At 43.8% G+C, this 23,227-nt stretch overlaps 1 protein-coding gene across 2 annotated transcripts in view; it reads left to right on the top strand.

Annotated features, from left to right (window-relative positions):
• NRP2 (neuropilin 2) overlaps positions 1-23,227 on the top strand; it is a 229,475-nt gene that overhangs the window by 20,626 nt on the left and 185,622 nt on the right. The gene's annotated exons all lie outside the window — the stretch shown is intronic.

Raw genomic sequence — 23,227 nt, 5'->3', positions numbered from 1 at the left:
CCATAAGGCAGGACCTCCAAATTGGGACAAATGTAGGACAAATGTAGGACCACATTTTCAAATGTAGGACACGTTTTTTTTAAAAAAAATGGAGGACACATGAAAAAATTGATAATTTTTTAAAAAATGTTAATATAAATGCATGTTTCTTAGGCATGCTCAAAATGGAAGACATTTTGGCATTACTCCTAGACAGAAGGCTGAAATGTACTTCTCGTTCTGGCCAAACACCCCCCCCCCCCCCAAAATTCTACAAGAACATTTCCCACTCCCAAGCAGGCATAGCATTTAAAGACCACAGGCAGTCCCTTGTGCCATTGCAAACTACATTTCCCACTTCCAAGCAGGCATAGCATTTGCAAGATCACAGGCAGTCCTTTGTGCCTTTGAAAACTACATTTCCCACTCCCAAGCCTTCTTAGCAATTCCCCCCTTCCTCCTTTTCCTTGCCCCCTCCAACCCCCCCAAACCCCTCGCCCCCTCTTTTTCCCAGGTATGTCTCAACTTAGGAGGGATTTATGGGACAGATCCAAAGCCTTTTTTTCTTTTCTAATGGGGGCAAAGCCTTGAGAAGCCCTGGACCCCTGAGAAGAAGAGGAGGGGGGCTTAGAGAGAGGAAGAAAGAGAAAAAGAAGATGCGGAGGGGGAAGAAAGGAAGAAAAAGGAGAGGAGGAAGAGGAGGGGAAGAGGAGGAGAAGAAACAAGAGTAACAAGAAGAAGAGAAGGAGGGGAAAGAGAAAGGGGGAAGCCGCTTGCCTGAGTGTAAATCCCTCCCTGCTTGGATGTTGCCCAAATAAGGAAGCAGAGGGCTGGCCAATAGAGGCAGGGCAGTGCAGCAGACCCCGCCCCTGCTGGGTTCAGTCCTCCTGCTGCTGCTCCAGGCATGCTTCACAGGCAGCACTCTATAGAAGGCAGGCAGCAGCCCTGGGAGCTCAGAGTTGGCCAGCCACCCGGGGGCGGGGGCGGGGGCGGGACGGGACTGGGCACGCCCCCCAGGGGACGGGAAAGTCCCGCCCACCACCGTGAAATGGCAACCCTAGCTCCAACCTTTCTTGGCCTCTCTTTCACTTTCTAGCCATGCATTGTTTTCTATTGAGATGGTTTCTTAGATCCTGTTTGAACAAGGCAGTCCAGCCTGCTATTAACAAGTGTTTTTATGGCCCTCAGCTAACTTTCATTAAACCAACTTAACTCTTTAAATGTCACTGCACCTACAAACTTATAGTTACATGCTTCTGAATTTTCCTGAGTGACAGAAACTCAAATTTTCATCTTGATGCTCCTTCCCACATGTCTGGTTGTCTGATAAAACACTAAATTTGAATCTAGAGAACTGTGTGTGTGTAGGACTGTGTTTGAGGAGGGGGAGTATATCTGTTTTCTCTTTTAACAGGTGAAGTGAATTCCCTAAAGGCAAGGAGAGGAGGTACACCTGTTTAATTTTAATAGATGAACTGAATACCGTAAAGGCACCAAATCCTGTCTGGTGTTGGAAACAGGGTCAGCCCTGATTAGAACTTGGATGGGAGACAGCCAAAGAATACCAAATGCTATAGGCTGTATTTCAGAGGAAGGAACTGGCAAAGACAACTCAGAGTATTCTTTGCCTAAGTAAACCCTATGAAATGTCGTAAATTGACAGGTGACTTGAAGCCTCCCTCACACAAACACGAGGCATGACTTTCCTGCAATCCATGCCTAATATCCAAATCTCTTCTACAAACAAATAAAAACAAAGCAAACCCGCCCCCTCAAAATTCCTGTGCCAAATATATCCAAATTCTGTTCCAAGAAAAACTGAATTCTGTGACTGGTATAAATTAATCCGATGAAGGAATGTGCATATCCTGTTTGGCATAATCAGTAACATGTTTATTAGCAGTGCAGGGGTAACTGCACAAAGAGCTATGCAGAATTGCAACAGAACCCCTTGCCCAACTGTTGGCAATTTCTGTAGATCTCTGCTCTAACTTCTGAGATTTTGCCTGGCGCTGCCCACTCATTTTCCATCTTTGCAGCCTTAAGGGCTAGAAATGTGCTGTTCTGGGGAAAAAAATAGAAAATATAAAAGGAAGGGCAGAGCAAAAGATGAGATTCTCAGAATGTTTCATATTAAATAAAACAGAACTTGGGTGTAGAGAGAAAAGGCTCGCTTCCCTTTGCTTCTCTCTCTTATTTTTTCCCTCCTGTGTGTATTGGGAGGAGAGGCTGGTGCTCAATCCCCACCATGTAAAAGTCTTGGATTTATTCACTGATTTCTCTAGGCAGCTCCAATGACTTCCCTGTGGTAATTTGAAAATGACTTATCAATGCGAACTAGTAAAATAACTTTGTGCAAACAATGAAATTGTTCTGTTGAATCCTTTTAAAAATCTCTCTGTGTTGTTCTTTCTAGCCATCTGATCTCCATTTCCAACTGGCTGTCACTTTTTCCCCAGTTAGTGTATCAAGACTCCTTGTCAGAGTCCTTAAGGGCCTGTTTATGGAGTTGCTCCCCTCTTTGTTCTCCTCCTGCCTGGACAGAGAGATGTTGTATTCTACCCAACTTTAGGGTTCCAATACCTCTTTCTTGTGCCGTGGGTGCTCCTGTTTTGCCTACATGATAGCAGATGGTTTCCCTTGAAGTTTGGAAAAAGAATACAAGATGATATTGATTCCACATTTTATATTACAGCATACTGTGAAGACTGTGTTTAGGGAGCAAATTCCTGTATTTTCATCCTCAAGCTTTCACCCAGAAGCCATCTTCCTCTCTTATTTCAAAGCAAGACTATTGCCTCTGCCCAGGAAAACAAATAAAACCGAGGAGGAATTTGGTTTTGTTTCTTAACAGGATTCCAGCACAGTTCAAGTTCCAGGACGCAGTGGCCTTGTACCGCCAATAGCCTTAGAGGAGAAAGCATCCTTCACAGGCTTTAGGAAGCTGTCAGGTTCAGATAAGGCTGGGATCCTATCCTGTGGGACCCTCAGTAGTATTAATAAGGAAAAATTAATTTTTAAGCACTGGGATGGCTGCCAAATCATGTGACCTTTTGGCAGACCAGCTGTGCTATAAAAACAAACTGCAGATATCTAAGAACTGGGGTGGGAGGAGAATCTTATCAGGAGTCAAAGGAGAGGATGTATGTGTGATGATGGAGGATGGGTGCAATTTTATGCTGAGGGGAAAAACAAGCCTACAAACGGGAAATCTGCTAAAGCCTTTCCACAGTCAATGATGTGCCATTGGAGATACAAGCACTGTGTTCCCCTTGAGGTCCCAGATTACAGTCATTTAATCCAGAAAGTGTGAGGAGATGACAGGGAAGGCATGCCCAAGGGAAGGAGGCATTAACAATTCCAGCTTTACTCTCACCCTACAACTGCAGCCCTTTGACATTTCTAATTAATACACATGCAAGCAAAAAGAGAATTAGGTTGGGGGGGAGCCCTTACTTCTTTCTCTTTCTCTACACTTGCCTGAATTCCTAGTAGCCATGATCACTGTGTTGTAAATCACCACTGCTCCTGTCATGGTTTAACACGAGCTCTTAAGAGAAGCATGGTTTCTAGTCACTGTGTTGTAAAATAAAGGGCTAAGCTGCTTTGAAGTCAAAGTCAAATCAAAACCTCAAAGGACTGGCCCTCATGTCCTTGTGTTTCTCTATCTGTAATTACAGACCAAAAAAAAACAAAAACCCCTGCCGGCTGAGGTAAGAGTTTTTGCCTTAATAAAGCCTTCTGGATCCTGCTGACATTCACCCCTCTATTCTTTCCAGTGCAAGCCTGAAGTTGTCATGTTGTTGTTTTTCCCTCTGTCATAATTTTGCACTGTAGATGGTATTTTTTCCTTGGATAATGAACTCTTGGGGTCATGTTGTTAAAAGACTTTGCCTTTTCACTTCATAATTTTTCACAACTGCTTAAAAACAATGCTTCTGATGCTCAGATAAGCAGCTCAGGCTGTCTTACCCACTGAACACATGGGAATTGTGATCCTCCTTTCACACTTCTAAGTGGGTTCAGTCGCCTCCTGCTCCAGCCTTCAGGCTTGTTGTTAGGTCTACTTTTTATTTTTATGTTAAAACTTGGAAATTAACCAGAACCTGATAAAAGGTGTACACCTCTAAGTGAACAACTGTGATCCGAGAATGCGTTTTTACTACTAGAACTGAATTGTCAAGGTCCTGAGTTATCCCAAGCTTTCTTAATTTTGGCAGTATAATGTGGGCATGTGAGGGGAGACTCATTTTGATGCAGTTACTATTAAACCATTGGGAATCAGAAAGCCTTGCAAAGTATTGCCAGTCAGCCAAAGATCTACCAGTGAACCCCATGATCCCAACTGCCCATCTCTGCATTTTGTCGTCTGGACATTGGTGTTTCCCAGGGAGAGGGAGCAAAAGAAGCTCTCTATGGTTGCTAGGCAACTGTGATAGACATACCAGTTCTCCAGCTTTGAGCAACAGACAAGATACCAATTTTTCTGTCAAACACCCCTCTTCTTTTTTCTTACCTTTTAAAGCTTCCCTTCCTTGGCACATTTGACACTGCCCTTACACGTGATCCCACCTTTGCTGCCTGGCTGAGGTTGCATTATGATGTTTTTCAGCCTGTGGTAGTGGACCCAGGTGGGTGCTTTGGAAGCAGCAATGCTTGGAGCTTATCGCATAGGGCTCCAGGAACACAAATGGCACAGAATGAAAGGGGGCATGATGGGAATGGAATGGGGAAAGCACACATTTTATCACATGCCGGAACACCACTGACGCCACCGGAAGTCTCCGTTCTATTTCAAATCCATGCCAGAGGCCGATTTTCAGGAACTGTTCAGAACAGTTCCTGGAAATCGGCCTCTGGGGGATGGATTTGGAATGGAATGGGGACTTCCGGCAACATCGGCGGCGTTCCGGTGTACAATAAAATGCATTCTTTCTCCATTCCATTCCTATCATGCCCCTTTTTGTTCCATGCCATTTGCATTCCTGGAGCCCCATGTGATAAGCTCCCCTGTTTTAGGAGAGAAGTAGTTAGGTTCAGTTACTTCTTGGGTTTGGGTCAAAAGCTGCCTCTGTGTGGTGAATACAGTGCAGGAAGGTAGTCTTACATCCATCGTGTAGAATGGTTATAAACCTCACCCTCGTCCCTGCTCATCCTTTATACATCTTAAATAACCAAGTTTTTCCAAAACTGGAGTGACTTTTGTATTCATTTTTTTTAGTTCTTGTTTTCAGTCCTGATAATAATAGTAATAGCTCAGCCTCTGTGACCCAGCTGAGGCGAGTATGCCTCTAAAAACACCATCGCTGCTACTGCTTATGCTTAGGGCATCAAAATCTGGGAAAGTTGTCAGTGATTTTTCTGATGGAGCTGCTGTGCCTTCAGAACCTACGTTACAAGGCAGAATGTAGTAGTAGTTCTTCCTTCCAGCACTTTGGTTCAAGGATGAGAACTCAGTATTTTGGCCAGTCATGCAGCTTTTAAGCCTACAAGAGCTCTGCTAGGCCAGCTGTTTCTAAAAAGCTGAGTGTGCATTATTTGGGGGAAATCACAAAATCTTGAGACTTAGTGAGGTTTTTTTTTTAATTTTTTAAAAAGAAGATAATTGAAGTAACAGATTTTACTTCAGAAGCAGTACGAGGTTGTGTGTTGGGTGTCAATGTGAGAGTACGAAAGAGAGATTATTTCTTGATCTAAATCCTCCCTGAAGCTACCATAAGCCCTGTCAAGAGAGGGGCTAAAAGTGCATCTGTGTTCCTTCTCCTTTCTTAGACTAATGGTGCTTTGAGCAGTGATGGTATTAAATTGAGAGAAGGTACCCAGTGGCTTAGGATGGGGAAAGAAAGGTTAATTCCCTAATGATCAGAGCCGGTATTCTGACCACTTTCATAGGCTTCCCGACTCTCTGCTTTACACCATTAGTACCATCTCTGAGAGCCAACACTGCATAGTGGTTTGAGTGTTGGTTCAATTCCCAGCTCAGGCATGAAACCCACTGGGTGACCCTGAAGCAAATCAAATTCTATCAGCCTCAAGGGGAGGCAATGGAAAACCTCCTCTGAACAAATCTTGCCACGAAAACCCCATGATCAGCTTAGGGTCACCATAAGTCAAAAACAACTTGAAGGCACACAACAACAAACAATCTAACTAGCTATCTCCAAAGGAAGAAGATAGCTATGACGAAGGAGCTGTATTTCTTGTTCATGTGTTGATATTGTTTTGATATTAAATAGGCTCCTGCTTTAACATGGAATGGTTTGTGTGAGAGAGGATCTCCTCCCTTTCCCCCCCAGTACTTGAAGTGAACTGTGGATGGGTGTGGAAATGCTGGAAGCAGGAAGGAATTGGGTGGGGCAAGGATTCAGGATCTTTCCCTTCCTGCCAATTGGCACAGGTTTTGCAGTTGTCATTGTGGCTTGACAGGGAAGAGATCAATAGAACCAATATCTCTATTTGTGGTGCTGCAATGAGGGGGAAACACACTTCTCCAGATGGATTAATGTTTTGTGCTGCTCTTAAAGGAATAGCAGAGCTGGGGTTGGAGAGCACCAGCCTTTCACGGTCAATTGTTGTCAGTGACAGTGAACAGGAAAGTTCCTGGCTCATTTGAAAAAGGCACAAGCTAATTATTGTTCAGGCACCTCCTTTGCTATAAGCAGTTATGGGGAAGCTTTGGGGTTTATGGGGGGCTGCAGTTCAAAGCATCAGGGGGGCCAGAAATTTTCCATCATGGTCCTGCTCCAGATGTTATGAGCTTGCCCTTCCCAAGTAGAGGATCATACCATTTCAGTCCTGAATACTCCAGGGTCCTATAGTAATGCAGTCCTCCAGATGTTGCTGGACTACAACTCCCATCATTCCTCACCCTTGGTTATGTTGGAGGTTTCAAACCAACAACTTCTGGAAGACTGCACAGTTCCTACCCCTGCTACTGTCTTACACCCACATGCCTGGTTGTAAGCTTGCATCTGAGCAGACTTGTATTTAGCTGCATTTCTAAACTACCTTAGCATTCAGGTTGCAGACAAGGGTTTCCCTCTCCTCTCAGTAATGAGGAAAAGGGATTTGGATGTGTTGTCTGTGGATACGTAGAGGTGCTCTCTCCCTCCCTTCCTTATTCTTCCTTCCTTCTTTCTTGAGACAGAATTTGCTCAGTAGGAAGCAGTGTGTTTAAGGCAGTCTGCAGAATGTGTAATAAACTCTGCTGTGGCTCTAAGGCTCTAAGCAAAAAACTGAATTGGAGAAAGTCATCATAAAGGCAAAATAGCTCTCTCACAGCAAGGCTCTTAATAATCCCTTCTCCTCCTGTGTCTCCATAGAAAAGCCCTCCTATAACTCAACAGAATGGGGGATGGGGAGGGGATGGTGGTTTCAGGGACTTCACCATGATGGTCGTGCACATTAGCACAGAGCGTTATGCCTGTTGGACAGCCTCCCGCCATGCCAAAAGCTCAAGGAAAAGCAGGCAAGTGACTCAATAGCTTTAGCTGAGCCAATGATTATGGCAATTTGCAATCTCAATGTCTGAAGCACTTGGTAGGAAGGGGGTGGCCACTTGTTTTATGGAAAACCACTCTGTTTCTGAAGGGAACAGTTCAAGATTTGGAACAAGGAGACCACAATTTGGATTGAGCTTCAGCCTTGAAGCTGTATTATTAAGTTGTTCTGAATGCAAAGTTTGGCAGCCCCATATGCACCAGCAATAGTTTCTTAAGGAAGCGGTATGTAAGCGGTAGATAAATAGGAGAATCAGACATCTCCCACTGTGTAAATGCAACCCCATGACCCAAGCAACAGTCTCCCTCTTCACTGTTTCATTCATTATTTAGGGTGATGTGTTCTGGCCAGCCATAAAGCTTGCACAGTATTTGGGGACCTTTTCCCTAAGAAAGATATCATTTTGATTCCCCTCACCTTTGGCCAACATGGCAACCATTGCTTACAATAGGCGAAGTTCCAAAAATCCAGTAATCCAAATAGGGAGGTAGCCAGGCAAGCAATGAATCCATGAGGGGTGAGCAGCAGGGTGGGAGAAGAAGGCCTCTGCTGCCACCTCCCCTTTGGCAGCCACCCTAGACCAGGTGTCAGCAAGCCTAGTGATGCTACTAAACACAGCTACTCCTGAATATGTCTTTTGTTGCTATTATGTACAGTGAACCCTTGCCTTACGTGGAAGATCCATTCCAGACCTCACCCCCCCCCCCCCCGCATATGGTGAATTCCACCTATGCTGGAGCCACATTCATTTGAATGGGGCTCATGTGCACTGTGGTGCAGCGGTGCGCACACGACATGGGCACATGTCTCATTCATCTGAATGGGACACGCCGCCCCTTGCACCCTGCACGCTCCACGTGGCTTGAGCACGTAAGCTCAAAGCCGCATATAGTGCGCCCGCGTATAATGTGGGCGCACTGTAATTGTTTAATAGTACTGTTGGAAACAAATAAGTAAATATGGAAGAAACTGAGTTCACCAAAATCCTCCTCTGTTTCCTATGTGATCCTAAGCCTCAATGGGCATAGCTTCTATGTCCTGTATGCTTTTTAGATCATCATTTTAACTGTAAATCAAAAGTTGTATACAGTGCATCCTCCTCATATGCGGAGGATCCGTTCTGGACCTCCTCGCTTATGGGCAAAAGAGTGTACACTCAAGCCCCATAGAAAATAATTGAGTGCATGCTTGTGGCAGCGCAGGTATGTGCCCCATTCCTTCTGCTGGGACTTGCCTTCCGCGTAAGCTCAAAGCCGCGGAAGGCAAGCCCGCCTATGGGGAGGGCTGATTGTACTTCTGCTACCTCTTAAAAGGGTGAATTGTATGTGTATATATGTCTTCAAGTTGCCTGTTGACCCCTGCCTTGAGTCCTGAAGAGAGGCAGGAAAGAAATAAAAATTCATCATCATCATTATCATGGTGACCACAAGAGGTTGCTTTAGTCTGATTGATTTAGATCCTGTTTTTGTTTTCTTTTTTCTGCATTTGGGTATGCACACATGCAGTTTCATCAGTTGTGAGTGGTGTAAGAGCATCTTGCCTGAAATGTTATAACTGACACATGGTCATATCTGAAAGCAATTGCCCCACTTCTCACCTTCTCCTCTTCCATAGACTAGTTCCATGTAATGCTTAGCAGTGTAAAAATGCTGGCGGTGGTGGTGGGGAGTTTGGGCAAAATTGTGTTCCGGTTTTCTTGACTCCACAATGAATCCAAGAGAGACCAGGGAAATTCTTTATGAAATGGTATCATGTTCTGTACTTTGCGTTGCAAATCATTGCTAGTCAGTATAGTCAGGGCAAGGAATTCTGTTGCCCTCCAGATGAATCTGAACTGCACTTTTCACCAGTCCTAGCCAGGATAGCCAATGGTGAGGAATGCACGTGCATTCTGTTGCCAGAGATAATGCAGAGAAATTGCCTGTACCAGTCACAGCAGATGACTTGCAAGTATATGTATTTTATATTTGGTTATCCCTATTCAAGCACCAAATGTAAAGCATGTTTCATCCTTTTATCTGTCTCCTATGAAGTCATTATAAACCTCATTTTCAGATGAAAGCTGTCATGTTAAGCAAGTTTATGCAAGATGGCTATATTTGCATACAGTGTATTTTGCTGGCGATCTTGCATTGAGCAGGGAGTTGGGCCTGATGGCCCATAGGAGCCTTTCTAGCTCTATAATTATTTGTATAATTTGTATCAGACTTGGAATGCCAGCTTCTTCAGTGGAAATTCCAAACCTTACAAAAGTGCCCATCTTTTATTTATTTATTTATTTATTTCCTGCCTTTCTCCCAATATAGGAACTTAAAGTGGCCTTTTGTGGTGCAGATTCAGTTCAATGTTGTCTCTTATGAACCAGACATTGATCCAGGATTTAGCTTCACTCTGTCCTGTGCTGTACACCTTGAATATGTGTACAGCCTTAAAACATATGACAAAATCATTTGTTAGGGAATGATGGTAGATTTCCATAATAGAGTTCATGTTTGTTGCTGTATAGAGAAGCTGTGGGATCAATATCCAGATGTTGTGGTTTTGGACAGGAAGAAGGACTTAACTTTGACATGACAGCACTTCTTGATGAGAACTTCCAGTTGATGTGGACCCAGAACATGAAGAAGGGCCATGTCCTTGTCATGAGTTGGTCAGGAACACGAGAAAATGCTGCGTTTGTTCTCTAGACTGGAAAGAAAGTGCCCTGGAAAATTTAGCTGAAATTCTTCATGAGGCTTTCACTGTATTACTGATGTGCACACCTGTGTTTTAGGAGCCATGCAAAAAATTACATGGAAATTGTTATGTCCATTTTCTTTGTAGAGGTATTAGGTTTTTTCTCACTCATGTAGTTTTGCTCAGAAGTTCTACTGAGCATCCAAAGTCAGAGGAATAATCCAATGCAAAGTAAGATGTATGCACAAAGTAATCCTGTATATGTTTACTCAGATGTCCAGCTGTATGTAATGGAAATTACTCCCTAGAAAGTGTGTTAAGAATTGCACCCTGAGACCCTAGGTATCCCAGTTAATATAGAATTCAAATGCAGACCACAGATGGTATTAGGAAGCTCAACTCAATGTAAGAGGAAAAAAATCTCCTCCTTGTCCTTTGTCATCTCCTCCTCCTCCTTTCTGATCATCATAATCATCATCTTGTATGACTTTGAATAAACCTCTTACCATATGAACCCCACATGAACACAATATGAACAATTCATTCCCCATATCTCAGCCATACTTTTCTATAAGGCTTTAAAATAGTAGCATGTTTCCATGTGTCCAGGCTGTTACAGGAGCAACTATGGAGACAGCAGAACCCACATGAGTGAAGACATGTGTGAAGGGTGTCTGAGAACTGCATCTCTACCAGGCCCCAGAGCTGCTGTGTATTAGGTAGGAAGAACCAATGATTGATGAGGTTGCTATGAATTGTGATACCGGAACTATCGGCAGTGGCCCCAGAATTGCATTTGCAGTAATGCTTGGACAATAATGGACATAAATATAAATTAACACTATTAAATCACATGTCCTATTGGAATTACATTTGTTTATGATATAAGATGACAGATAATGATGTTAGCGTCAGTAGCATTATGGTGATCCAGGATATGAAATCTCATCAGTTATGTTTGCTAAAAAGCAAAATGTGAATATTAAAAGATAAATTGTGGGTTATCCCTCTAGCCTTCTGTAAACAGTTTTTCTCCTTTTACAAAGGGATGCACAGCAGATTATGCACAAACCTGTGTACTGTGGTGCAAAAATTAGCATTAGGAGAAGAAATTCAATTGAAGAAAGAAGATGATAATTTTTTTTAACTGTTTCTTTTCAACCAATTTTCTTTGTCCAGATTGCTCTTCCCAGCAGCCCTAAAACAGGAGGTCCAAAATGCTTGATTGCCCTTAAGGGAATATGGCACAATGAAGCACTTGGGGATAGACAGTGAGGGTAAAAAATGACTTTTAGGGAAAGAGTCAACACTCAAATTCCACCCTTTACGTACCAGTGTTCACTTCCAGCCAGTGAAGAAACAAAGATCTAGGGCTCTCAGAAATTTGTGCAATTTTTGTATGTAACTTTTGAAAAGGCCTGAAAAGCATTGTTCCAATATGGATTATGAAAATTTTCTTAAAACTAAAAAAAAAAAATCATTTTTTTTGCAAGAAATTTCAAGCCTACTAATGTGTGCGCATACAGTGCTTGCTGTACATAGCCACTAAGATGTAGGGTTGAAGAAAAATTGACCTTCTCTGTAGTATTGGAATATTTTTTAGAATGGTTGCAAACCAGTGTAGTATACTGGTATCAGACTAGGACCAGAGAAGTCATGGGGCACATCCATGCTCAGCCATGAAGTTTTCTACTCCAGGACCTTGGAGTTTTCTACTCCAGGAACTCATAGTTTACTGAATGGAGCCTGTCTGAGTTTTTAAATCTTTGAAGGATGGCATTTTCTCAGTCTTACCACCTTCACAGACATGATTAATGAGAACTTGTGAGAGGGCATTCTTGGTGGCTGCTCCCGGCTGGAGAATTCCCTCCCAAATGAAGGATGGATTGACCCCTATCTGCCTTCTTTCACTGCCAAGGAAAGGTTTTTTTTTTAAACAAAAAAACCACATTATTTAACCAAGCCTTTGGCTTGTAATTGATTGCTGCAAATAAATATTTTTTAATGAGGGGTGATGTACTTTCATTCTCACTCTCAGTGTTTTTAAGTTCTTTTATATTAGTGCTATTTTGAATATGATTGCTTATTTAGCTATTTCTTATGAAAAAGGTGGTTATGAACTATAGATATACCTGAAATGAGAGTTGTATAAATAAAAGGTGGCCTGCAAATAGGGATGCCATATCCCGCCTGTAGGCGGGACAATCCCTCTTTGGGCGGTGCTGACCCGGTCCCGGTCCGGTTTGGCACCAAAACCGGGACGGCACCACCCGCATCCACCTCCACCTCCACCTCCGTGCATGCCGTGGGGGCCTCCAAGGCCTCGCTGAGGCCTAGGAGCGTTCTCCGCGGTTGGAGCTCCAGCCGTGGAGACGCTCCCTCCCAGGCCCTGGCGAGGCCTTGGAGGCGACTCCACAATTGCGGAGTCCTCCAAGGCCTCGCCGGGGCCTGGGAGGAGGAGGAGGCCGCTTGCCACCGCGGCGATGGCCGCAATGATGGGCGGCCCCCGCATCCCTTCCCGACCTGAGAGGAGGCCGAGGCTTCCTCCCTAGCCGGGAAGGAGGACAAGGTTTAAAAATGTAGGACCTTTTTAAAAAAATTTCCTGGCCAGGAAATTTTTTTTTAAAAAAAAGTCCTACATTTTTAAACCTTGTCCTACATTTTTCCCGGTTTGGAGGTCCTCAGGTATGGCAACCCTACCTGCAAATGAAGAACTCCAAGTTTCTCAGAGGAAGGTTGGAATGATTAACAGAGAAACTTTGGGGCAGTACAGACCGCCTTGAAACAGTGGGCTGGAGTTGCCCATTTTAACTGCGGAAGGATGCCGCAGCCGCCAAACTGTGTGGTGACCCTCCACAGTAAAAAGAACCTCGGTTCTTCCAGGTTCTGTCTGTGGTGCGTTGCATATGTCATGAGTGTGTCATTGGCGCACTCGTGATGTACACAATGTGCAGCGATGTGCAGATGCTGTGCGGTGTTGGCATCATCATGGCGGCACCCATGTGGACAGGATGCTGCCATGATGCCGCTGCCCATATGGATAGAGTTCCGGAGTGTGCGGTTGCAGAGCACTCTGGAACCCTATTTGACGCCAGCACACCACTTTTGGCTGGTGTGTCTCTGGCCTTTGACTCTCCAAAAGTTGGCCCTGGGCAGCACAGCCATTGGTAACAAACTGAGGGAGTTATAGGAAGGCTGAGATACAAATGTAATAAAGAAATATTTCAAAAGCAGGTTAACTGAGCCTTTGAAAGATTGAGGCCCAAAATCCATATGAAAATGTGATGCCTTTTAAAGTCAGTTCTTTTTATCTTTTCTTTAAGGAAGGAGGACTTAAGCTGATTTCGTCTCATAAAAGTAAATGCAGGGAAATAAAGCCGTATGCTGAGGTTTCAAGAGTTCATTACTCACTCCTGTCCTGTGCTAAAAGTGGATATATTATATTCCTCCTCACTTTGCCTCAGGAAGTGGTCAAATGGCCATATTCTTGGGCAGATAGATTGGCTCCTCTCCTTTTCTTAAGCCCAGACATGGCATTTATGAGGTTGTCTCATGACAGTCTGAAGTCACTTTGAATAAAACAGAATCTTAGTTCAGATCCCAATGAAAGGGGAGAGGGGAACCCTATAAAACCCACTCGTTCTTGTCCTAGCATGAAATTTAGTTTTTTAAAAAATCTGCTCGAGTGAACATTGAAGGATTTATTGGCAACGCAGGTTGGATTTTGAGCTTAAAAGATACTAGTGGAAAGATGGGTTCTTGTATGTGCTTGCTTGCAATGTGATTTGGTTGCAAAAGGCCTGTTTGTACAAGAGTAACACATTGGGGCCTATTTCTGTACCTCACATCCCCCCCTTACTATTAATATGTTTTAGGAGTCTCTTATAACCTACCCCACAGCACAAATTAAACCCGTGTGACACATCTCTTAAAAATGACCTTTGCCATCAGACTGAAGCTGTCTTTTCTCTACCTTATTAGTGACTCCTGTCTTGGATGTCGTTCTTTGATAAATTACTTTCATAAGCCCTGTTGTTTAAATCAGAAGATGTCAAATTTACATTATTCGATCCCTGTTCATGCCTGTAGGCTGTATTTCTCTATTGGGATTTTGTCTTGTGATCTTTAGAATATATTTTTTTTGCCTCTGATACTTCTAAGTGAGTACAGAAAAACCTAGATCACCACTTCACACGTCTTGTCACACTGTGAGTTTCCTTAGAGAGAAAGAAGCTTGATATCGTTAGAATAAGCGGACGTGGAGCCAGCATGGTTTGAGTGTTGAGTGATTCTGAAGACCCGAATTTGAATCTCTGCTGGGTTGTGGAAACCCACTGGGTGACCTTGGGCAAGTCACACTCTCTCAACCTTAGAAGAAGGCAAAGGCAAAGACCCCTCTGAACAAATCTTCCCTAGAAAATCTTCAAGTCAGAAATAATTTGAAGATGCAAAACAACAAACAAGAAGGGGATGTGCCTAGGACACCTGGAAGTTTCCTATCCTAACGAAACCAATGTCTTTGGAAAAAGCCTTCAAAAGCGCTAGCTGCAATTGTCTATTTATTCAATTGATTTATTTAGGGCATTTGTACTTTGCCTTTTTTTTTTTTCCATTGTGGAATCAAGGCAGTCTCCATAGAGGTTTCCAATGGCCACAGAATCAGTTTCCCATCCTGCTGTTCAAAAGACCAAGTAGGTTTGGGTTCAGCAAGACAACTGCTACCTGTGTCCTCAGACTGGAGCTTGGGAAAGTTTCTCTTTTGAACTTGGTCTCCACAAATTCCCACAGCTAACGCAGCTAGTGGCCAAGGTATGATGGAATGCATAGTCCAGAGAAGTTAGCATTTCCAAAGTTCTGCTTTCAGTCATGATCTGCTTGTTTTGATGAACAAAAACAGAGATGAACTGGTTACAGTACTTTGGCTATTGTTTTTGTGGACTCAAGCCCATTGTGTCAGATGCTTGCAGCCAGATTTTGTTTCCCTTTCAGCGTAAGTGTGTCTGTGTAAGGGTTTCATGGGGACCGCAGCTGTGGATGCTACAGGGACAGACAGTGGATCCATCACTGGATGACTGGTGATTCTGAATTTCATGGCCACTCCTCTCATGGCTGTTCTGAGCTGAATGAGAGCTCTGTCAGTACTGATATCTGTCTTTTGTGCATCTAGCAAGGTTAGACTAAAGCAGAGGTATGGCACTAAAATTAATTTGCCCTCTGTCATAGCTGCAGATCTAGTGAGCAACTCTCCTCACTGTGTGCTTTGTTCCTGGTGATCCATCACGTTATTTGCACATAAGCAAAAAAATGATGCTGATAGCACTGTATACTGCATATTATAATGTGATAGACAGCTGGGTCCTTTGTCCTGAAAGGGCCACTTAGCCCTTTGTTACTTCTAGAAAATCAAACAAGAAAAAACTATTGGGTGATGCTATTGATCATGTGGTATAATATAATATGATACCTTCCTGCTTCCACTGGGGGTTCAACTTATATTGAGGGTGATATATGAAGGGCACTTACATGTCCAAAAACAGTAAGTAGATGTATAACACAGAAACATTGGATAGCCATGCCTTTCAAGAGGGCTGGTGTAGATGTTCTTCAGATGTTATGAAAAAGGCTGGGGTCTTTACTATAATGCAAGGAAGTGGCCTTGGGCAGGCGGGGTTTTAAGAGCTATGCTGAACAGCGTTTAGAACCCAGCAGGCCTGAGATGTTAAGCAATTGATCCATGGAGCCTTTAAGCACACTTTTATGCATGCATGGTTTCTGAGCTTTGCGAGGGGAAGTTTGTGATATGTGGAAAGGAGGTGGTGGGAGGCCTGATCCTTGGTGGTGCTAGTTCCTTCCCAGTCTCCCCATCTGCCTAGAGACTTGAAGGACCTCAGCACTTTTTGCAAGAGGCACTGTGCTTTCACTGGATAGAGTCTTTAGTGAGCTATAAATGGACACACGTGCTGGTGTGGAAAGCTGCCTTCGGGGAATCTTCCCTCTTCTGTACTGAATTGTGATGTGCAGAAAATCTTCTTTTTTGCTTGGAAGGCAGGCGGTAGCTGAGTGTGGACCTGAATGTGCGTGGCATTTAGAAAAGAGTAAATAAGGAATTCAGCTTAAGGGAATAGAGCTCTAGCAGCTCAGAAATTCAACTTTCCATGCTCTTTTTTCCTTTGCAGTTGGATTGAGAGCTCGTACAGTATCCCCAGCACCCTTTCTTCCTCAGCTTAATATCTAGAAGTAATGAAAGGCTCCTTTTGGAAGGGTCATACATGCTAATAACTGTTAATTGCATACGGGGGCGCGTTACAGACCTCCGGATTGCGGCGGTCTGCTGCCGCCGCCGCTTGCAGCGTCTGGGAGCCGCAGCGGCCAAACTGCAGGGCTCCCAGACACTCCAAGGAAGGAGCGCGGAAATCGCGCTCCTTTCTGGGCCCTGGAAGTGGCGCCGCAAAGCACAAGGCGCACTTTCGCGGCATCACTTCCGCCGTGACATGTCTGGACGCTATGCATCCAAGACGTCAAAATGGCGGCGGCCATAACAGGAGTAGGGACGTCTAGAAGAGACACCCCTTTTTTAAACTGGGATGTCCTGAGGACATCCCAAATGGCGGTCTGTAACCCACCTAACTTTTCTTTTTCCTTCTGGAGTGGAAGATACTTGCATTTTATGAGAGTGGACAGGGTAACACCAGGGCTATGGAGTTCCAACAACACACCTGGGCAAACTTGCTATTTAAAAGACAACCTTATATTTCCCTGCAAAGAACATTAAATCCTACCAGTTCCCTTTTACACTCTTCCTTCTTCCAAAATCATAATGTAACATTAAGCTGGTAGCTTTATGGCTCCAATTACTTGGAGCTCTTTAAAGTAAGGCTCGGAGGCTCAAGGGAAAAATCTGAATTTTCAGGAGGTTGGTAGACAGAAGAATTTGTCCTGTGTTAGTACAGTGTGTTAGCACTGTTTTTGTAGGGGATGGGTTGGTTGCACAGTTTAGTTTGACAGGCTAGTAGAAAAACAAATCAGCTCCTGTTAGAAGGGATGCTAATGCAATGCATCTGTTTTGACCCCTGGTTTGCGGTGGATTTTCTTGGCAACTCCTCTGCAAACTCTGGCTATTTAGATGGTGCCCTGCTCTTCTTACCTTACTTTGCTGTGTCATCATTCATACTCAGTACATAGGTGTAGCCAGATGTCCCATTTCCGCATAAAATGTGGCAACTGGGGGGGGGGGGGGGGGCTTCTGAGTACAAGCGACAATGTGGCAAGGTACCTGGATTCCGGGTTGGTGTGGGGTTAGTATGGGGATGGATGTGTAAACCGACTTGAGGACCAACCCGGGTATGCACCAAATCCAGGATAGCATGGACTAAGCCTGTGGTATCCTGGCCCATCTGCTCAGCCCCAAGGTTGTAATGTCTGAATTTGGAGCAGCTGAGTGCCTCCCTACACCATGCCTGTGTTTCTAAGGCATTGATTGTCAGCCTCTGCCTCTTAATTTTATGTCTCTTAAACTGCCCTCCCGTAACCCTAGCCATCTGGGCATTGCAAGAAAAAGTTTCACAAGTCTGACAGTTGTGACATAAACAACTGGCAAAATTAAAATTATACCTTCAAATTACAATATCATACACAAAACCTAACTGTTTGATCAGCTGATCGTAATAAATCTATATATGTATTTACATATACATAGTGAAGATTTGGTTAAAATGAAATATTTTTAAAGAAAATAATTTTAAAAGAATAATTTTGCAAATTTTAAAATAAAATAATTTGAAATTTTGAAATTTGATTTTTTTTTAAATTGGGGGCCCTCCTTTCTTCTCCCACTGAGCTTCACCTTCAGACAAGGCAGAAGAGGAAAGGTAGCCAGTTCAGTGTAGTTCCAGTGAACTATGTTTGTACTGGCTGGAGTTTCTGGACGCTGTAGTCCAAAAACCCAATTTGCTCAGGTTCCAGTTTGGCTGATCTTCCCTAGCTGGTGGTCTTGCTCAAACTATTGGTGGGGGAGGGAGGGGCCCCTGGCTATTCAGACTTACTTACTTTCTTTCTTTCTTTCTTTCTTTCTTTCTTTCTTTCTTTCCAATGCAGCTAAGTAGTCAGAAGACTCTCCTCCTCTTTCTCCTTCTCAACTTTATTTCTATATCCCACCTTTTCCCCAAGACTGGGACTCAAACTGGCTTACACATTACAATTTAAAATATAAAGAAAGCCAAAGACTGAACTTACCTGAGAATCATCCTAAAAAAATACACTCTAAAAGATTTTTAAAACAATAAGCAATGCCACTACAGTACTTGCAGTCCCTTTTCAGTTTTTTTCCATTCTGAAAGGCTGTCTAAAACAAAACGTTTTGGCCTTCTGCCGGAAGGACAACCAGGAGGGGTCCATTCTAGAACCCTAAGGAGGACTAGTTTCTGAGCAGACTCTTGGTTGTATTTCCACCAGCTATACTGTGAAGGCATTGGGACTGAGAGAAGGGCTTCTTATGTTGAGCTCAGGGTCCAGGTAAGCTTATGTTGGAAGATACAGTCTGTCAGGTATTTATATGTATCTGAAATATGAGGCAAGAATGAAATGGAGCTTATAAATATCCTGCCTTCCATATCCCATAACCCATATTTAAGCAGGAACAGGAAGAGAGCCAGTGTAGCATAGTGGTTTGAGTGTTGGACTATGACTCGGGAGACTAGGATTTGATTCCTAACTCAGCCATGAAACTCGTTGGGTAATCTTGGGCAAGTCAGCCTGAAAGGAAGGCTGTGTCCTAAGCATCCTCTGAACAAATCCTTCCAAGAGAACTCCATGATAAGTTTGCCTTAGGATCACCATAAGTCAAAAATGACTTGAAGGCTCATAACAACAACTATGGATGAAGGGCAATGGGGCAAATATTCTGGTTTAAGAGTCAGACCACATGTTTTAGCAAACATGGGCTGTGGAGTGGGAATGGTCTCCCTTTGTTCTCTTCTTTCCTTGTACAATGTTTTTTATTTACTCATGTAACTGATGCCACAGTGCAAGGATGGATCATTCCCAGTGTGGCCTGCAAAGCTAGCAGGAAGCTCAACCCATCCCTCTGTGCCTAGCTGGTGGGAGTGAGTCGAAGGGCAGGGCAAGTGGGGCTGCTTGAAGCAGCTGCTTCACTGAGGAGGAAGAGGAAGGGGCAGGCCATCCAGGTGATTGAAGATGCAGTTCACCCTGTGCTGTGTTGTCTGAGGTAGAGATTAAACTTGGCACATGGAAGGATCAGTCATGGCAGGTCCCTGCTGGAGGGAGCTATAGGCAGATAGGCTATGTGCTTACCTGGGTTTGCCTTCTTTACTATGTGCTTAGGTTGAATGTCTGCTATATATAGATTTTGCATTGTTCTCCTATAGAATGAAGCCAAAGAAGCTGTTGTACGAATTTGCATTTTGAAGTTTCAGTGCATATGGTGGGAAGCTAGGAGCCTGTGGAATTTTAAAATACATTAGTCTTGCCATTTAGTTATTTTTTAAAAAAAAAAATACCTGAAATATACATTGCAAACCTATATGCCTTACGAAGGGATGATGAAACATAGAAGGTGCAAACATCCCCCCCCCTACACATCTTTGCCTTGTGTCCTGAGCAAAATGTTTTTGTTGGAAGGGCATATGCTTTCGCAATTAAGAGGGTGCAAAAGTGTATACGGGATCTAAGTGTAAGTTGCATATACCTTTGTCAAGTTAATGGAGAGATGGGTGTGTAGCTTGCCTGCATAAAATCTGTATAGACATACGCGCATGTTTGTGTGCCTTGCTTCTAAGCAAGGGGAAGTAATTTTAGAATGATGCATTTATATAAATATTTTTGCATTGAGGCAGTTCTCTCCATGGAACAAAACCAGATGTTTTTGTAAGAAGTTCTTACCTTTTAAATGCTTTCTTGTGAGTCCTCCTGGACACTACATTCCAAAAGGAGAAGGCACATAAAGTCCTTTTGATAATGTGTAAAGAGGAGAAAGTATTTAAACAATGTGGTTTAGAACAAAGCAGCACACACATGGGCTTGCAAACACACACACACACACACACACACACACACACACACAGAGGAAGATGGACTTTATTTGTGAAAGATAAAAACAACCTTTTCTCGAATGGGAAGTGATGACTCCCATGTCAAGGGGGCCAAGGGATCAAGTAATGGGGCTTCCTGTCCATTGTTTCCCTTGACTGTTTCTGTACAAAGCTGGGTGTCTTTCTTTGGGAAGGAGGAAGATTCTTTTCCCAGAAAAAAAAGCTCAGCTTGCAGGGAGGGAGGGAGGTGGACTAAATAGTTTGCAGTCATTAAAGCAGCTTTGGAGGACCTGCCTTCCTGAAGGTGTTGGCTTCCGGCTGTGCTATTTTCAGCGGTCTCTCCTTGTGGCTAGTGGGGTGTTGACTCTGAATGTTGCAGCGTTGGTAGAGGCGCATACAAAATTGGGAAATTACACCCTCTCCCACTTGTGAGCCAGCTGTCGCCTCTGTGTTGGATTACACCTGGAAGGCCGGATCCTTAGTGAGTGAAGTCAGCATGTGGCTTTGGGCTAGCCCTTGCCGACCACAGTGTTTCTGGCCTCCTCGGTTTTTTCTTCCTCTCCAGCCTAAGCCCCTTGCTGTTCTCAGTCACTTGTCCAAAAGAGACACCCTTCTGGGATTCAGTGGCCCCATGGAGTGCCCAAAGGAAAATGTAATTTGGTTTAGCTTGCTCATGTGGAAGGGGATGGAGAGTCAGGGGAGGGGAGCGCCTGTTCAGAAGTGGGATGATTTGCGAGGAGCTAATTATCCCTGCTATCTCTGCCATTGTGTTGGAAATGGTGTAATTGTTAATCTGCGCCACAGAGTAGCAGGCTCCCTCCTGTGCGTTGTCACTAAGTACAGGATTGTGCACACCCATTAAAGGCAATGGCCTGATTTCATTACGTGATTTAGTGCAGCTTAGTTTACCACATCGGAGTTCCAGCTAGACGCGGAGGCTGGAGTGACTCTAAAAGGTTCAGCCTCAAGAACTGCAGATAGACCTGTGGCCAGGGAGCCAAATTCTCCGTTTGCTCCCTTGCATTGAGGCCCTTGGTAGCAGGTCATGCCTGAGGTGGAAAAGCAGGAGGAAGTAATTCTGGCAGGTTTGGAGCTGGAGGGGGACCTTGCAAATATAGAGAAGAATGCCCCTGTCCTCCTAGTGAGAGGTGGTTGCTGAGAAGTAATATATAATTCACAAGGCCATGCTGTTTCATGCAGATGGTGATATTCAAGCATGACTGACGTTGGAGGAGCAAAATCTCTGAAGCCTTTGTTTTCTTCATCCTTTCTCTTTTCTCCTCTTGCTATGGTCTGCCAAAACTCTGCATTTTTTAAAAAAATCCCAGACTTAGGAACTTTAGTCACCATATAATTTGACAGTACTGTGACCAGTCCCTAATTTTGGTCTTTGCTTATATGTCTGTAAGACCAAAGCAATGCTTTCCAGTATGTGCTTTGTTCTCGTGCTATTTGAAGGTCCATGAGGTCATCATCCTACGTATTTTGGGTAATGAGAGGTTTCAATGGAAGGTGGAATTACTTTTATGGGGCTATGTGGGTGGGTGGAGTGTGGGGAAGATACAGCTAGGCATTTGTGGTATTCCTTGTTTTAAAAGGTATTTTTTAAAAATTCTTGAATGTTACATCTTTACAGGGCTAAAATGGATACCTACAAAAAAAGAAAAAGATGGGAGTGGGCATGTCTCATAGGCATATAACAGAGGTAGGCAATTGGTAGCCCTTGGGCTCTGTTTGGTCCCAAAGCATTTTCCATCTGCCTCAAGATGACCTCCAGTTCCAAGGAGCTTTGTTTTCCCTGGCATTACTATGATGGAGACAAAGGGCCTTCTTATTCCACAGTCCTCAGCCTCCCACCCCACCCATGGCTTCCCCTCCCAGGATGAACAGCAGCAAGGGCTTGGACAGAGGTTTCCCTGCTTGCCTCTGTGACCTAGCAGCAAAAAAGCATACAATGAGGGGAGAAGCCACCAAAGGTGATAGTGTTGTCTAAAGTCTGAACAGTCTAACAGTTTAGACTGAGGACAGGAGGCTTAAAAGGTCTCCCTCAGACTTTATCTGGTGTTTGATGTACATCCTTTGCATCACAGCCACAGATTTCTATTTCCTATGGCAGGTTAGGAGAGTGAGTATGTGATCATACCAGATACAGAGCATCTAGAAGAAGCTAAGGTTGCTCTGTCCCCTACAGCAGTGTGTGTGTGTGTGAGTGAGAGAGAGAGAGAGAGAGAAATGTGTGTGGAGTGAAAAGTTTTGTCAGATAAAATCCTATGGCTTTCCATGGAGTTTTCTTCCAAGTATGGTTAATATTGCAACCATAGATTTAACACATAAGAGAAATACATCATACACACTTGTACAAAGTGTCATCCCCTCTACCATTCTTTGTTTTTCATTTTCCTGTCTCCAGGTTTGGTGATGTAACCAAGAATTTCACTGCATGAAAGTGCTTCATAATTTGATTGTTTTGCTGTTGGTATTCACAGAGTCACTTAAGTCATGTTTATCTTTTATGGGAGGTAGAGGGAAGCCCCAACCCAACAGTGCATAGTCATTTCTGATAAGTAGATCAGAGCAGGGTGTGAAGTTACTTTTCTGAAGCACAGTTCCCAGAATCCCTGGTGGATTCTGGGAGCTGTGCTTCATAAAAGTATCTTTCCACCCTGCTCTGATCTACTTAGCAGAACTGACCACTAGGCACTTACTCTGTGTGCATTGAGAGGACACATCTTCTCTAGCACTGGAGAGGAGGGGCATGGAGTCTTAAAAGAATCCATTGTGGATTCTGGAAGCTGAAATCTGAATTAGTAACATTTCTTGGCTCTGAGGGTAGAAACAGGCACAGCCAGTACAAGGCTGCTACAGGGCAGCATCTTCCCCCTGTGGCAAAGATGTTGTTGTGAGGCTATGGCGTTTTTGATGGTCCCTGAAAAACAAACATATAGATGTGCTGTGGGAACAGGCAGTGGGTCAAAGCACATAGCTGGGATTCTTTAGTATGTTATCAGTTGTGTGAAATGATGCAG

This window comes from Sceloporus occidentalis, unplaced genomic scaffold (genome assembly GCF_023333645.1).
Source record: "Sceloporus occidentalis isolate IW3139 unplaced genomic scaffold, rSceOcc1.0.p SCAF_4, whole genome shotgun sequence".
NCBI classification, from domain to species: Eukaryota; Metazoa; Chordata; class Lepidosauria; order Squamata; family Phrynosomatidae; genus Sceloporus; species Sceloporus occidentalis.
The sequence above is the reverse complement of the archived record's forward strand: the minus strand, read 5'-3'. Positions and strand labels throughout refer to the sequence as shown.